General features: G+C 34.4%; 1 protein-coding gene across 5 annotated transcripts in view; it reads left to right on the forward strand.

Annotated features, from left to right (window-relative positions):
• SH3GL3 (SH3 domain containing GRB2 like 3, endophilin A3) overlaps positions 1–17,039 on the forward strand; it is a 161,613-nt gene that overhangs the window by 12,362 nt on the left and 132,212 nt on the right. The window lies entirely within an intron of this gene.

Raw genomic sequence — 17,039 nt, forward strand, 5'->3', positions numbered from 1 at the left:
ACTTTTTCATGATAACCTGTGCAATGTATTTTGAACCATGCTGACGGTCTTTCTGTTCCAACTTTTCAGTGTATCCATAGCATACCCATATTGTAGGAGTGTACATTCTGCTACTTACTATCAGGTATCTAGAAAAATTGCTATTTGTATATATCACAGTGGCATGTTGAATAACCAGAAAACTGAGGTTTTACATAGGAAGGATGCAAGTGAAAGTCTCCAAAGGAGCCACAAGAAAAGCATTGTGTAACTTCTAATTTGGTAGTTAGAATTGGTTTTGGTTTGGCTAACCAAGAGGAAAATGCTAAAATTCTATAAAGTCAAAGGGTTTAGAGAATTGATAGTGATGAATCACTTCATCACTGTGGGTGGGGTCTAGAATGCCCCACTTGAGAAGAAAGGTAATGTCTTAATAACAAATCATATTTTGCATTTGAAATACTGAACAAATACCTAATCTGGTCTAAAAAATACTTTAGCACAAAAGTTTTGGAGGGAGAAATCACCCAGAATTTAGGATAATTAAAAAAGATACAATTGTGGAAGGAGAAATAGTCAAGTCAGATAACATTTAAAATTTTGTTATCCTTCCAGTTTTCTCAGTTATAGTTGTTTTGTGCAAAATTATCACAGTATTGGAAGAAAGAAGAGCATTTGAAAGGGAATTTGGAGGCTTTTATTTTAGACTTGTGGCTTTTGTTTCACCATTAAATAACTCTGACTTTTGAATAATTACATAACTATTTCCTCATTTGTAAAATGAGGGATGTGAACTTGATTTTCTAAATTTAGTTCCTTCAAACTATAACATTCTAGTTTTTCATTCTGTATTCTAAGGACATGTTCATAATATGAAGACATAATAAAATGAATCATTTTCCATTAAGAATACAGGAAAATGACAGATTAAAAAGGTTTTCTTGAGATGGACAAAGGTAATTACTTATAATTTCCAAGGGAAAAAAAATCCTGTATTTCCCATTTTGGTTTTTTTTTGGGGGTAAAAAAACTCCAAAATTTTTTATTATTCTAATTTTATTTATTTTTTCCAATTGCATACAAAGATAATTTTCTGCATTCTTCTTTTTGTAAGGTTTTGAGTTCCACATTTTTCTAGCACATTCCTTTCCTTACCCACCCTCCCCTTGGCAGTGAACAATATTATAGTTATACACATACATATTTAATTTATTTTCATATTAGTCATGTTATAAAAGAGAAATTGGAACCAAGGAGAAAAATCATGAGAAAGAAAGGGAAAAAAAAAGAAATTTTAAAAAGTGAAAATAGAATTCTTTGCTCTGCATTTAGACTCCATAGTTTTTTCCCTCTGGACATGGGTGACATTTTACATAATAGGTTTCTCAGGATTGTCCTTGATCACTGAACTGCTCCATCCATCTTGGGTTGATCATCTCACAATACAAACAACTTTATTTTGTATAGCCTGAAGAACTGTGTCCCCAGGTTATGAGAAATTTTGGAAGCATATAAAGGATAAAAGATAATAATAGAAATTAATCCCAAATAAGAAGAGTGTTATTGTTTAGTCTTTTCAGTTGTGTCCAACTCTTTATGACCCCTTTTGGGGTTTTGTTGTCAGAGATGCTGGAGCAGTTTGACATGTCCTTCTCCAGCTCATTTTACAGATGAGGAAGTTGCAGCAAACTTGGTTAAGTGATTTGCCCAGGGTCACACAGCTAAAAAAATGTCTGAGGTCAGAGAAGAGTGTTGAGATTCTAATTTTAATTCACTACCCCAAAATTCCCTATCTACCCTAATTCTCCACTTGGGAAAAGATAGGGAATTTTATTATAGTTGTTACAGTTTTGTCCAACTCTTTGTGATTCCATTTGGGGTTTCTTGGCAAAGATACTAAAGTGGTTTCTCATTTCCTTCTCCAACTCATTTTATAGATTAGAAAACTGAGGCAAACAGCATCAAGTAACTTGCCCAGAGTCACACAGCTAGTAAATGTCTGAAGTCACATTTGAACTCATGAAGATAAGTTTTCCAAACTCCAGGTTAGCTAAATGGACCAGAGAAAGACAAGTGCTAAGAGAATAAAATGTATTATTAGGATGTGTAAGGTGTATTACATATGAATCTTGTATTTTTTCTTTTTTCTTTTTGATTTTTGCAAGGCAATGGGGTTAAGTGACTTGTCCAATGTCACACAGCTAGGTAAGTGTCTGAGGCCAAATTTGAACTCAGGTCATCCTGACTCCAGGGCTGATGCTCTATCCACTACATCACCTAGCCACCCCCCTGAATCCTGTATTTAAAGTTCTAGTAGTCTAGTTAGGAAAACAAGATATGTAAAAGATAAAAACAATTAAAAACAATTCTAAGTATTGTGAACAATTGCCTAACTAATAGTGGAATATATAGACCAAATACTAAGAGAACTGAAAGATTTTTGGTCAACTCATTTCTCTTAAGAAGATTTAAGCCAGCTGCTTTCCTATTCAGGCTGTCCCAAGTAAAACACTGGACTTGGAGTGAGGAAGATCTGACTTCATATCCAGCTTCAGACATTTTTCTCTTCTCTATTTCCTCTTTTAGAATAACAAAGTAGAAGTGAGGAAAGGAAAAGAGGAAGGTGGTGTTACATCTGTACTGGAAAGTGAACTTATATTTCTGCACTAGCTGAGACTATGTTATTCTCTAAATTTAATCGGGGACATTACCATGTTATTATTTCCCTTCAACTTGTTCTTATATAACCCTGCTATTGCAGGATAAATGAGTTTTGGTTTATGAACCAGTTTGGCTCTGGTGGTCTGGGTCTCATAATTGCTTTCCATTCCACGAGTATAATTGTTTTCTGCTGGTTTGCCATTTATACAAAGAAGTCAACATGTCCTGTGAATGTTATTTTACATGGGTCTTGTGAGACTGTGTTAGTTCATATGGATGAGCTACTCAGAGGTCCAGAGGAATTGATAGATCTCTTATAATATGGGCTGCTCATTCAGTCTGAATATTGGGTATAACTGACCTTCTCAATGCCTTACTCTTCCCTCATTCAATTTTGTGAAAAAAAGTTCCGTATCTTTCTCCTCTATCCCAGTGAAATTTAATTCTTTTTACCTGTTTCAGTTAATCAATATTTAATGTACCCCCCTTTGGGTTATTTGTTGATAATATTATTCATTAGATTAGAATTTTGGTGATAAAATTTGGTTGCCAAGAAGCCTCCTGCAACTTTGTCTTAGCTGACTGAATTACTTCTGAATCTCCTATAAGAATGATTATCAGCTATAGAGGTTTTCTACAGTTTTCCCAACTCTTCTTTTTGATATATTAATTTGATGTTAGTGTTGTACTATAAATGATGAACCTCTTTAGGCAGGAAATGAATATGACTTCTTTGTGAAAAGGATAAAAAAGAACTTTGTAAATTTAATTATGTAATTTCTTTTATACATATTAGAAAATATTTTAAGGCAAACTATAACCATTCTTTTCATCTCTAGATGTTTTAATGAGCATCATTTATTAACATATAAATCCATGTGACATTTCTTTGAGTTACATAGTAGCTATTTAAGTAAATTTATTTGAATAATTCAGGCTTATTAGGAAGAAAAAATCCAGTCATTTTTTTTCTTATAAAATTCACATTTGGGAGTCTGATATAAATTTAAAATCAGAAATTTAGACTTAAAAGGGATGTGAGAGATCATCTAGCACTTATTTTGCAGATAAGAAATATAGGTCAAGAGAGGTAGAGTACTTACTGTTACAGCAGGTTAATAGCAAAACTAGGATGAGAACCCAGGTCTCTTGTCTCCCATATTATCCTATCTTTTTTTTTTTTGTTTGTTTGTTTTTTGTTTTTGCAAGACAATGGGGTTAAGTGACTTGCCCAAGATCACACAGCTAGGCAATTAAGTGCCTGAGGCTGAATTTGAACTAGGGTCTTCCTGACTCCAGGGCCAGTGCTCTATTCACTATGCCATCTAGCTGCCCCCCTTAAGCCCTCTATCTGGAAAAACCTACTTATTCCACTGCCCACTCTCTGTACTGTCTTCAGCTGTAAAATCTTGGGAATTGGCCCTACTCAAAGATTTCATTTTTTTTAAGGTATGTACAATACAATGTTTGGAAGCTATGATCTATGTTTTCTTAAATATTTTTTTCAATGGCTTATTTTTTTGGTCACTTTTTTTTTACCAAAGGTATTGAATCAAGAGATTAAGAATTTATTGGGAAGTGAATCAGGTTCTTTTTAATGGATAATTGGACAAAACTATTCTTTATCAAGAAGGATAGTATAATTCTCAGAAACAATAGACCTTTTAATCAGGGATTATTTTTTAGGCATTTGATAGTATTTTTTTTCAATTACATGTAAAGATAGTTTTCCACATTATTTTTGTAAGCTTCTCAGTTCTAGATTTTCCTCCTTCCTTTCTTTCCCTCCCCAAGCAATCTGATAAAGGCTATACATGTACAAGCATGTTAAACTTATTTCCATATTAGTCATGTTATGAAAGAAGAATCAGCAGGAAAGGGTAAAACCATGAAAAAGGAAAAATGAAGATCAAAAGTGAAAATAATATTCTTCAATCTATATTCAGACTCCATAGTTTTTCTCTGTATGTAGAAGATAGCATTTGCAGAATTCTCTTGGATCATTGTATTGCTAATAAAAACTAAATCTGTCATAGTCGATCATCACTCCATGTTGCTACTGCTATGTACAAAGTTCTCCTGATTCTACTCACTTCACTCAGCATCTATTCATGGTAGTTTTTCTAGGTTTTTTTTTGAAATCCACAAACTCATCAGTTCTTATAGAACAATAGTAATCTAATATATTCATATACCTCAATTTATTCAGTCATTCCACAGTTGGTGGGTATCCCCTCAATTTCCAATTCTTTGCCACCACAAAAAGTATCACTTATCCATATTTTTGTGCAGGTTGTCCTTTTTCCTTTTTTAATGATCTCTTTGAAATACAACCTAGTAATGGTATATGAACAGTTTAATTACTCTTTAGGTGAAGTTCCAAATTGCTCTCCAGAATGGTTGAATCAGTTCACAACTCCACCACTGCATTAATGTTCCAATTTTTCTACCTGTTTTCCAACATTTATAATTTCCCTTTTCTGTCAAATTAGCTAATCTGATTAGTGTGAAGTAATATCTCAGAGTTATTTTAATCTGCATTTCTCTAATCAGTAGTGAGTCTGAAAAGTTCTTGTTTATATGCTTTGACCATTTATCAACTGGGAAATGATTTGTATTCTTATAAATATGGCTCAGTTCTGTATTTATTTTTAAATGAGGCCCTAATCAGAAACACTGGCTGTGAAAATTGTTTTCTAGCTTTCTGCTTTCCTTCTAGTCTTGGTTTCATTGGTTTTGTTTGTGTAGACTATTTTTAATTTACTGTAATTAAAATGATCCATTTTGCATTTCACAATGTTCTCTATCTCTTGTTTAGTCATAAATACTTTTCTTCATCATAGATTTGATAAGTATACTATTCCTTGCTCTTCTAACTGGCTTATGGTATCATCCTTTATGACTAACCCATGTACACCATGTTGACCACTTCTTGGTAGAGGTTATGAGATATTGATTCTGCCAGTTTCAATCAGATTCTTTTTTTTTCTTTTTTTCTTTTTAGGTTTTTTTGCAAGGCAAATGGGGTTAACTGGCTTGCCCAAGGCCACACAGCTAGGTAATTATTAAATGTCTGAGGTTGGATTTGAACTCAGATACTCCTGACTCCAGCACCAGGTTCTCTATCCACTGCGCCACCTAGCTGCCCTCAATCAGATATTCTTAATATGATCTGTAAACTTAGTGTTTTAGTTCTTTGAAAACTGTATTTCAGCACAATTAGTTTTCTTTGCAAATCTCTGTATCTTATTTTATGCATTTAACATTGTTCTGAGAAAAGGTCCATAATCTTCAACAGATTGCTAAAGGTTAAGGACCTTGATTTAAGTTTTTTTATCATTGTCTTATTCTTAGCAATTTGGGATGTTTTTCAATTAAAATACACATTTCTCTTTTAATAAAAAGTATACTCATTTGTGTACTTAGAAATCTCTTTTGAATGTTTTTTTAATTACCTTTACCACTGACTATGTTCTCAACTACATCTGATATCTAGATTACTGAAAATGTTTCCTGATTGATTTCTATATTTTTCCTTCATCTATCTGTCATAAAGTTGCCAGATTTAAAATGATGATAATGTCATATTTGTCCCTGCTCAGTATATTCCTGCATTAGAAACTGCTTCTATTAAATGTGGGATGATAATCATAAAACTTTCTGATGAATATAACTGCATAAGTGATTTCTGCCAACCCATCGACATTTTCCCTCAAAGATTACAAGCAAATGCATATTTTTGAATAGTACTTCTGTAGCCTTGAAACATATTCTGCTGTAAATTTTGGAGTTTGATGTCTACTCAGGTTGTAAGCATCTCTTGTTTAAATTTTAAGTTTTGACTGGTACTAACTGCCCCAGTATAGACTGCTCTTTTATTTTTGATGCTTTGCATGCCTGGAAACCAACTTGTCAGGGATATTGCTATTATTTGAATAGTAAAAAGTATGCATGCACTCTTGTGGTTGGTTGTCTTTTTTACATATGTGGTTTCATCAGTTGAAGTGATTGAATAAGAAAGTAAAGACAACAAAAAGTAATAAATGTTTATTTGGCAGTGTTCGAAGAATGGAATCATAATTTGAAGTGATAAACATCTTTGTTTGCTTCAATTTATTTCCCTGTTACAAAGATGTATAGTCAAGCAAAGCAAATTTCTCCATTGGTCATGTCCAAAAGAAAAAAAGTTTGTGTTTGTGTAAATGTGGTGTTTCTGTCTTATATTGCATTCTAAGGCTCTCACCTCCTAGTGGTTGGCCATTATGCTGACTGAAATCACTAACATCTTTCGAAGTTGTTTTTGTTACTGTATAAATTATATAAATAAATTCATATAAATCTTCCTGGGTTTTCCTGAAACCACTCTTCATTTTTTAAAGCACAATAGTATTCCTCAACTTTTATAAACCATACCTTGTTTAGCCATTCCCCCCTGAATGTATACCTTCCTCTTCTCATCTTGTATTCTCATTCTTTCCCTTCTCAAAAAAAGTTGTAATTATTTTTGTATAGCTTTGATTAGATTTTATTTTGTTTTGTACTAATCCCTCTCTTAATCACCCAAATCTGGGACTATATAGTTCCACTTTCCCTTTCCATTCTATTTTTTTAATTGAGTGAAATTTTTTTCTGTACTCAACTTTCTGTGTGAGTTTGTGTTTGTGTGTGTGTGTGTGTGCTTTCTTCCTTTAACTATTTCAGTTTAGAGTAAGATTAAATTGTCAAACTTTGTCCCTTCCTCCTTGTTTGTATAGATTTCTCCTTTGGTACCTGATGATGTGAGACAAATCTAATCTTTCTTTCTCTTTTTCCTCACTTTCTATTGTCTTTTAAGATTGTCTTCTAGACCTAACAGATCCACCTAACAGGCCTTCTAATTAGACTCTCTATGACCTCTGATGATGATAGGATTCAGAGGGGTCTGGTATATCATTTTCCCAATAAAAAGGTAGGCATTTTGTCCTTGTTTAGTTCCTTAGAATAGGAATATAAGTTTACTGATGCCTGCCTAGTAAGTTAATCTTTTCAACATTTGTGGGTTTTTCCATAAATTTTCAAGGACAGAATTCAGTAAATGAATCTTGGTCTCAGATATTTTATGCTTTGTTTATTAGCAAAAAAGGTTTGTGCAGAAAGAAATGTTTTTAGTGAAATTGACTGAAAACCCTCATACTTGTGAGGTATTAAGGATTCCTGAATTCAGTTCATTTAATTCATTGACATTTATTAAGTACTTATTATTTGCCAGACCCCATACTAAGAATACAAAAAAGAAAGACAGTCTTTATCCTTAAAGGGTTTATAATCTAATAGGGGACAGCAACAAAATGAGGAAAGGTCCCTAAGGGGTATAATGGTCCTGGCTTGGAAACAAAGCTGAGTTCCTTGGGAGTTCTGAAGGCTCAGATCCCTCTTAAAGGAAGGCTTTGGGAGGAGTTTCATTCTCTTCCCTCCAAGCCTGAGGGAGTTGAAAATGTTAGGTGAGAAGAACTGAGTCAGATACATGATGATCAGATTTCAGGGATCAGTTTATCCTATGGAAGGCATGAAATCAGACAGAACTGCTGGTGCATAATGGAGAGTTACCTGGAATTGCTGCTGATTACCGAGCACCAGCTTAGATACTATTAGAATTCTAGGACGGCTAGGTGGCGCAGTGAATAGAGCACTGGCCTTGGAGTCAGGAGTACCTGAGTTCAATCTAGCCTCAGACACTTAATAATTACTTAGCCTTGTGGCCTTGGGCAAGCCACTTAATCCCATTGCCTTGAAAAATCTAAAAAAAAACCAAAGTAGAATTCTAGAAACTCCTTTACTTCTTTTTTGTCTGTTGATGATCACCCTAATATTATTCTATAAAATTTATATATGCTTGATCTGCCAGTTTGTAAATGTCGTGGACTGTCCCCTAATGCTTTAGCTTCGAAGTAGGATGTTTTACTGAATGGCTGAAATTGTTTTTAAGACATCTGAATTAATTTGTACTTTTACTACCAGCAATATAGGCCTATGCTATGAGATTTGAAAAGTCTTCTGTACTATATAAGTAATCCCTGAAGGGAATATTCCTTTTTTTCCTTTTTCTTCCTTTATTTTATTTTTACCCCCCCACCAGCTACATGCAAAAACAAGTTTCATCATTTATTTCCAAAATTTTGATTTGAGCTACAAATTCTCTCCGTCCTTCCTATTCCCACTCCCCCATTGAGAAAGCAAGTTGCTTGGTGTAGGTATATAACCATGAAAACCATTATTATAATAGTCATACCCCCCCACCCAAGACATTCCTCAAGAAAAAATAAAGTGGGAAAAAAAGAATGCTTCAATCTGTATTCAGACCCCATCAGCTCTGTCTTTGGGATGGATTGCATTCTGTATCATAAGTCCATCAGAGAAATTGCTTCAAAATTGTTTATTGCTATTGTTGGCTGTATTTCCTCCATCCTATTTCTCCCACCCCATTTATTCTTTCCTTTCTCTCCTTTTTACCTTCTCCCTCCTCAAAAGTGTCTTGCATTTGACTACCCTCTCCCACAATCTTCTCCTTTCTTCTATCACCTATATCCCCCTCCTATTCCCTCTCCTATTTTCTTCTAGAATAAGATAGACTTCTATATTGTTTTATGTATTATTCCCTCTCTGAGCCACTTCTGATGAGAATAAGATTCACTTACTCTTCCTTAACTTTCTCTTCTTCCACACCATTGCAAAAGCTTTTTCTTGCCTCTTTTAAGTGAAATAACTCACCCCATTCTACTTCTCCTTTACCCTTCTCACAGTACATCCCTTTCTTCCTCCATTAATCCTTTTTTAAAATATATTTAACCTTTAAATTCAGCTCTCCTGTGCCCTTGTCTGTCTGTCTGTCTCTCTCCTCCTATGCTCCTTCTAACTGTTCTTATAGATGTTCCTTCTCACTGTTCTAATAAATGAGAAGATTCATATGAGTCATCAGTATCTTCTTCCCATGCAGGAACACAAGCAGTTCAACATCATTAAATCCCTCATGATTTGTTCTTCCCATCCACCCTCTCTATACTTCATCTGAATCCTCTACTTGAAGGTTAAACTTTCTGTTCATCTCTGGTTGTTTCATCAGGAAAGTTTGAAAATCCCCCTTTCTCCTGAAAAAAGAGTGTTTACTTTTGCTAGGTGGTTGATTCTAGCTTGTTATCCAAGCTCCTTTGCCTTCTGGAATTCATATCCCAAGTTCTATGTTCCTTTGAAGTAAAGACTGCTAAATTTTGTGTTATCCTGACTGTAGCACAATATTATTTGAATTGTTTCTTTCTGGCTGCTTGTAATAGTTTCTCCTTGACTTGGGAGTTCTGAAATTTGACTATAATATTTATGATAGTTTTCATTTGGGGTTCTTTCAGGAAATTATAGGTGGATTCAACTTTTGTTTTGCCATCTGTTTCTAGGATAATAGGGCAGTTTTCCTGGAGAATTTCTTGAAATGTAATGTCTAGGTTCTTTTTTTGGTCATGACATTTAAGTAGTCCAATAATTTTTTAATTATCTCTCCTGGATCTGTTTTCTAGGTCAGTTGTTTTTCCAAGAGCTATTTCATGTTTTCTTCTAGTTTTTTTTTTTATTTTTTTGGTTTTGTTTTATTGGTTTTTTTTTAATTTCTCACAAAGGCATCAGCTTTCCTTAGCTCCATTCTACATTTTAAAAGAATTATTTTCTCCAGAGAGCTTTTGTATATCCTTTTCCATCTGACCAATTCTGCTTTTTAAGGCATTCTCCTCACTGACCTTTTAGACCGATTTTTCCTTTTGATCCGAACTGGTTTTTAAGATGTTCTTTTCTTCAGCATTTTTTGTATCTCCTTCACCAAGCTGCTGATTTGGTTTTCATGATTTTCCCACATTGCTTTCATTTCTCTTCCCAATTTTTCCTCTACCTCTCTTTCTTGAATTTTCAAAAATCTTTTTTGAGCTCTTCCATAGCCTGAGACAAATTCATATTTTTCTTGGGGGCTTTGGATGTAGAAACTTTGACTTTGTTATGTTCTTAGTGTGTATTTTGATCCTCCCATAGGACCAAAATAATCGTTTATAGTTGGATTTTTTTTTCTTCCGATTCTTTGCTAATTTCTTCATCCTTCTATGACTTGATTTTAGCTATTTGTTAAGGTGGGACTTGCTTCCAGGATGGAGGATGCACTGTCCCAAGCTTTTGAGGGTTTTTGCAGCTGTTTTCAGGATTCCCCCCCATGGATCTACAAGTTTTCAAAACTCCAAAGGTCTTATGAGAGGCTATGACTGCTCTCCTGGTCTGTGGATGACCACCACAAGCACTCCTTACTGCCCTGGAACTGTGAGGAGAGTTCCTGCTCTGCTGCAGACTGTAAGCTCTGTTGTCCTTCTGTTCTTTTTCCTGAGACTGGGGTCCCAGACTAGAACTGAGTATGGATGAAGCAACATAGTCCTGCCTTGGGGAAAGCAAAGAAGCCCTGCAATCTGTTCCCCAACCTCCTTATCATCTTTGCTCTGGAAGCAGCTGTGGGGTGACTCCCTTGGCCTACTCCTGGTCCTTTGAGGCTAGGTCTGCACTGAGGCTCACGCAGGACTGGGCTTTGCTCTCACTCCGGTGCTGCAGAGTTTTCTCACTGACCCTCCAAGTGAGGGGACTAGAAACTGCTATTCTGGATAGCTGGAGTCGGTTGGTTCTAGTAAGGCTGGAGTTGTGCTGTGGGCCCTTTCTAATCCTGGAGTAACAAGACCCTTCCTGAGAATCTTCCAAGTTGTCTTGGGCTGGAAAATTGTTTCACTCGTTTTTTTTTTTTTGTGTGTGTGTGTGGGTTCTGCCACTCTAGAATTTGATTAGAGTCATTATTTAAAAGTATTTGGAGTGGTATAGTGAATAAGTATTTCTGACTGTAAAAAAATGATCATATAAGGATTCTGGAAGAGTCTTTTTGACTACCAAGAAGTTAACTTAGTTTATCAGTTACTAGTTGTATGTTGTTCTGTGGCTGACTTTCAATAATAATATTGATGATGATAATAATTATTTTTTTGGGAACAAGCTTGATTTCACTAGTACAAGGAACTTCTGGATAAGGAAACTTGTTTAACAAATGCAGATGGATACCCCTTCTGATACTTATAATCTGAGAGAGTTGTCTGATATATTACAACTTGCCCAGATTTACCCAAGCATGTGATCAGAAGTAGACTTGGAATCAAGTTCATCTTGATTCTAGGACCATTCCTCTATGCACTGTTATACATTGTCTTCTATATGATAATAATAATGATAAAAACAGCAATAGTAATTGTGACTTTTTATATCATTTCTTCTATGTAAGATATCACTGGCTATATGTTGTCACCTACATAATTCCATAGTGCCTTTCTCCATTTCCTTTTAGACTTCTCATAATTTTGATTCTTCTGCTACTGTGATTCTGTGATTCACAGCCATTTAATGTAATCCATACGTACATCGTTGTAAAAATTTGAGTTTTTATGTTAGAAAACAAACAAGAATTTATTTAATAAGAAAGCAGCTTGGGCTTGTGGAAAGTGAGCTCATTTTCTCCAGTCTTTTTTTTTTTTCACTTTAATTCTGGGTCCATCTCATTGTCTTTCTATATCACCTGTTCAAGAAATATGTCTACCAGTAGACTATCTTGATGGACCATCCATTCAAATATATGTCATAGCCTGGCCAGTAGATAGTTTTCAGTCATTTGATTTTTATTACTGTGTATTCTTTGGTTGATTTCTGTAGTTTGTCATGTATATATTTAAAATTTTTCTATTGTTTTTACATATTATACAGGAAATGTATGGGACAAATAGAGGTATACTAAAGTAAAATGGTTCTCCCTTGGAGGGAAGTATTGAAGTAAAGATTCAATAGATGGTCACTTGTTATATGATCATATCATAGAGGAAGGAGCTATATGTTCAGGTATGGATTAAACTATATGATTCCTGGATTTTCTTTCTACTCTGGGATTATGTTATTGGAGAAGGTAGCAAACAATATTGGTCATAGAGTAAAAGCAAGTTGTAACAAACATGGACAACTCAAATACATAGTTGTCCATGGAGTGCTAAAATTCCCAGAGGAAAGCTTCTAGCCCTTTTGGAAGGAATTTTATGAAGAATTTATGAAAGGACATAGACCAAAAAAAATCACCAGAAAAAGAGTCAGATCTAGATTTTAATGTAAGGAGCATTCGTGGTACCTGATGAGATCACAGATCCATTGAAGTATATAAGTATGATGATAATAGTCCATTATTTTGGATACAGATCTAGGCCTTCATTTATGTTAACTCCCAGTTTGGAACCCTCTTTCTTTGATATAGATTGATATCTTGTTAGTAAGTTTTTGTCCTAGAGAGTTGCCTGGAATGTTGGGAAATTAAGTCATTCTACTAATGTGTGCTAGAAGCAGAACTCAAGACCAGGTTGTTTTGAGCTTAAAGTTGGTCCTCTATTTACTATGGCATGCTTTTCCCTCATTGTTCATTTTTATATATCACTTTCTGTTTTTTTTTAAAAGGTATTTTAGGTGCCAATTTGATTCAATACTTCTGTATATAGAAAAGTCACAAATGATTATTAGCACAGACCAAACAAGCCTTTATTCTAGGATTGACATAGTAATGGGGAATGTACTCCCCCCCCCCCCGGAGGGTTTTGTAGTGGCTCTTATTTCATCTTGTTGTCTTTTATTGCCTCACACAGCTCAACTCCCATAGTTTTGATACCATAGCACACCCCTCCTGGATCTATCTTAATTCTTTTGCTGACAAGAGTCAGTTGACCCTCTCTCAATAGTTCAGTATATCTGTGGATTCATATTGTGCCTCCCAGCAATACCCTTCCTAAGTTTTTACCCTAGCTGAAAAATTTTCTAGTCAAAATCTATAGTAGTATAAATATTATTTTCATACTACATATGGAGAAACTGAGACTTAGAGGTTTACATAGCTAAATGAGAGACCAAGGTTGTATATGTAGTATAAAAATACAAATCTTGAATAAGTCTGTGTCTGACACATAAGTATTTGAAAATTTGATGATTGATTTCAAAAAGTTAAAATATCTGAGTTTCAATCCTGAATCAAACATTAACTAACTGAATGTCCCTTCTTCCATAAAATAGTGACAATAAGACTTGCTTCACAATGTTTTTAGAAGGAAAACTCTCAGTAAATCTTAAACACTCCAGTAAATATGTGATCTAATTAGGTTGGGATTATTTCCCCTGGTAAAGAACAGAAAGCATTTATGGCAACTCATCTTAATGATGCTTGTCTATGTATTTCTATAAGTCTTTAATGAAAGTATCTGTATCCTGGAGGCCTGATTATTTTTTAATATTTTGGTGGGTATAGTATCAATAACTCTCAGACTTAAATAATGATATAGTTATAACTTTCTATTATTATTATTATTATTATTATTATTATTATTAATGCCCAAGATCACAAACTAATAAGTAATGTAGGAAGGACTTCAATTCAAGTCATCTCATTCCCCAGCATGCTGTTTTTCCCATGTCCAATTCACTCTCACAAGGATTTACATATATATGGGAGACTGATGAGTGAGGTGGCAGTTGATTTATGAAGTTTTACCAGCCTAGTTGGTGGACTGATGTATAGCTAGAATTAGATATATTTATTCATTAACTTTGTTCAGTTATATTTCAATGGCCAAGGGAAGGAAAGAGCTTGAGAATGAGTATTGATTTTATGGTTACTGAAATAAGCTGTTCATGTTAATTTTTTTTAAACAGGAGAAACATTTGAAAGATATGGTAGTGCCTGAAGTCCTGGTCACAATCTAGTAGGATTTAGCCTTTGTATCCTATACTTAGTGCAAGTAATAGTTAAGAAATTTCCACATTTTATTCTGAGTTTTTAAAAAGTTTGCAATTCATAGGACAAAGAAATCACTTTGTAACTTTTTCACAATTTGTACTTTTTTCTTTTCTTTCCCTTTCTAAGTAAACAAAACTCCTAAGAGAACTGTGTTACAGGCAGTGTAATGCTTTGCCACCTCAATAGAGAAGCAAAATAAATGTTTTATTCTTCTGACTAGCCCTGGTTTCTATTAAAAATATGTTCCACAATCTCTTATTGTTTATGTGTGTGTGTGTGTGTGTGTGTGTGTGTGTGTGAATGTGTATGTGAGTTTGTGTGTGTGTATGTATGTATTGAAAAATCCAAGGATTTGTAGACCATAATGGCAGGCGGATGGATAGTAAAGTGCAGAATATTTAAGGATGTGGTAGCAAGTTAGTGCATTATGCCTACATCTCACAGGAAGAGATGTAGTTGACTTCTTGCTCAATCAAGTGGAATTAATTGACTGGATACAAGAAGACTATGGAAGTGACTTTAGTCTTGTCAAAAGACTGATGAGGTCCTGGATGAGGTTAACAACTAGATGAATAATTGGAAAGAGGGAGAGATAGAGAGAGAGAGAGAGAGAGAGAGAGAGAGAGAGAGAGAGAGAGAGAGAGAGAGAGAAAAGTGGCATCAGAAATCATAATATTGGGCAACTGAATGAATGTGTGGCAAGAGAGTAAGAGAATCAAGAATGACCCTGAGGTTGTAAACCTGGATGACTGAAAGTATGGTGGTGCCTTTTCCAGGAATACAGTGCTTTGGAATAAGGGTGCGTTAATGAGATGAATTCTCATTTGAACAAGTTGCGTTTGAGGTGCTTATAGGAAGTTTGACTCTAAAGTCATTATTTTCAAAGATATGTATCAAATCAAAGTCATTTAACATTGCTGTCTGGATGTGGCTTACAGGAAGTAAGATTGCTTTGACTATTGTTCCATAGGACTGGCTCCCAACAGAAACATTAGCTCTCTCAGGTTGAGATGAAATTTTTAATGAAAAGGTGGAATATATCTAATTTTCAAGCAAATGATATTTAATTATAATACAGTTTCTTTGAATGTGAATAAATGAGATGTCATCTTCATCGCACCATGAACTCCTCCCTTGTCCGGTAATATTTTTATTTTTCTTTTAGTTCAAATCTGAGATTTCATTGGAATAGGAAACAGCTAAAAGAGGAAATTTCATTTACCAATGCAGATAAGTCACTATTAATTAGATTATTATAGAGCTACCTAGGGTATGAAGAAATTACTCTCAAGATCACGTAGTAGCTAATAAAGTTAGGACTAGAACCCAGGTCTTTCTTACTCTGAAGTCAACTCTAGCCACTAAGCCAGATTTCTCTTTAGTAAAGTAATTAGAGGGGAAACAAAATTATACAAAATGATAGCATTGTGCCTTCTAGTTTCTGAAGGTATATTAAAATTATGCACTAGTTTTCTCCATTATGATAGTCATATGACTTTTAAGATTTTGTTGATTAGATAAATTGTGGTTTTTGGTTTGGGAACAAAAACTGCTATCTTCAAGGACTGGCACTAGGGAACATCAGAGCTTATTAAACTAAGTCTGCTAAAAACTCTCTGGAGATGACACAGATAGTAAAAAAAATATATATTGGTGCATTTTTATTTTAAGAAACTGACACTTTCCAATAAGCAACCAAACAAACTGCCCACACAAACCATTATCTGTAATCAGTTAAAGAAAATCATCCAATAGCAGCTATAGCATGCAACTCTCAAATTTTGTAGTTTAAAAAGTGCTTAATGGGAAGAAATAGATTGGCTAGGTGGTACAAAGGGAGTCAGGATGACTCATTTTCCTGAGTTCCAATTTGGCTTCAAACACTTACTATCTGGGGTGACCCAGGGCAAATCACTTAACCCTGTTTGCTTCAGTTTTCATCTGCCAAATGAGGTGAAAAAGGAAATGGCAAACCACTCCACTATTTTTATGTAGAAGACGCTAAATGGGGTCATGAAGAGTCAGACACAATTGGAAAAATACTGAACAAGAAGAAATGGGAAGAATATGTGCTTTAACTTAAAATTTTGCAACTCACATTGTTGCATTTTACTTAGTTGGGTTTTTTTTGGCCATTTGATGTTTTTGTGATGTGTATATTATTATTTTAGCATTATTTTCTTCACTTTGCACTAATTGTCCAATGTTTCTCCAAATTCTTAGTCATTGAACTTTACAGTAAAATCATATAATGTTAAATTTATATGCCACAATTTGTTCAACAATTATCCAATTTGTTGGTTGCATTTTCCTAGCTTTTATCACAAATAATACTATTATAAATAATACAAATAATATTATAAATGTTTATTTTGTACACAGATATTTTTATTTTTGTTTTAAGCTATCATTAACTTTGGAGTATAATCCAGTATTGGGATCTGTGGCTCAAAGGGTATGGATAATTTAGCAATTTTTCCTTGCATGATTTCAAATTGTTTTCCAGAATGGGACCACTTCAAGTGCAGTACCAGGCACTGTGTTG

Source organism: Macrotis lagotis, chromosome 4, assembly GCF_037893015.1.
Source record: "Macrotis lagotis isolate mMagLag1 chromosome 4, bilby.v1.9.chrom.fasta, whole genome shotgun sequence".
Taxonomy (NCBI): Eukaryota; Metazoa; Chordata; class Mammalia; order Peramelemorphia; family Peramelidae; genus Macrotis; species Macrotis lagotis.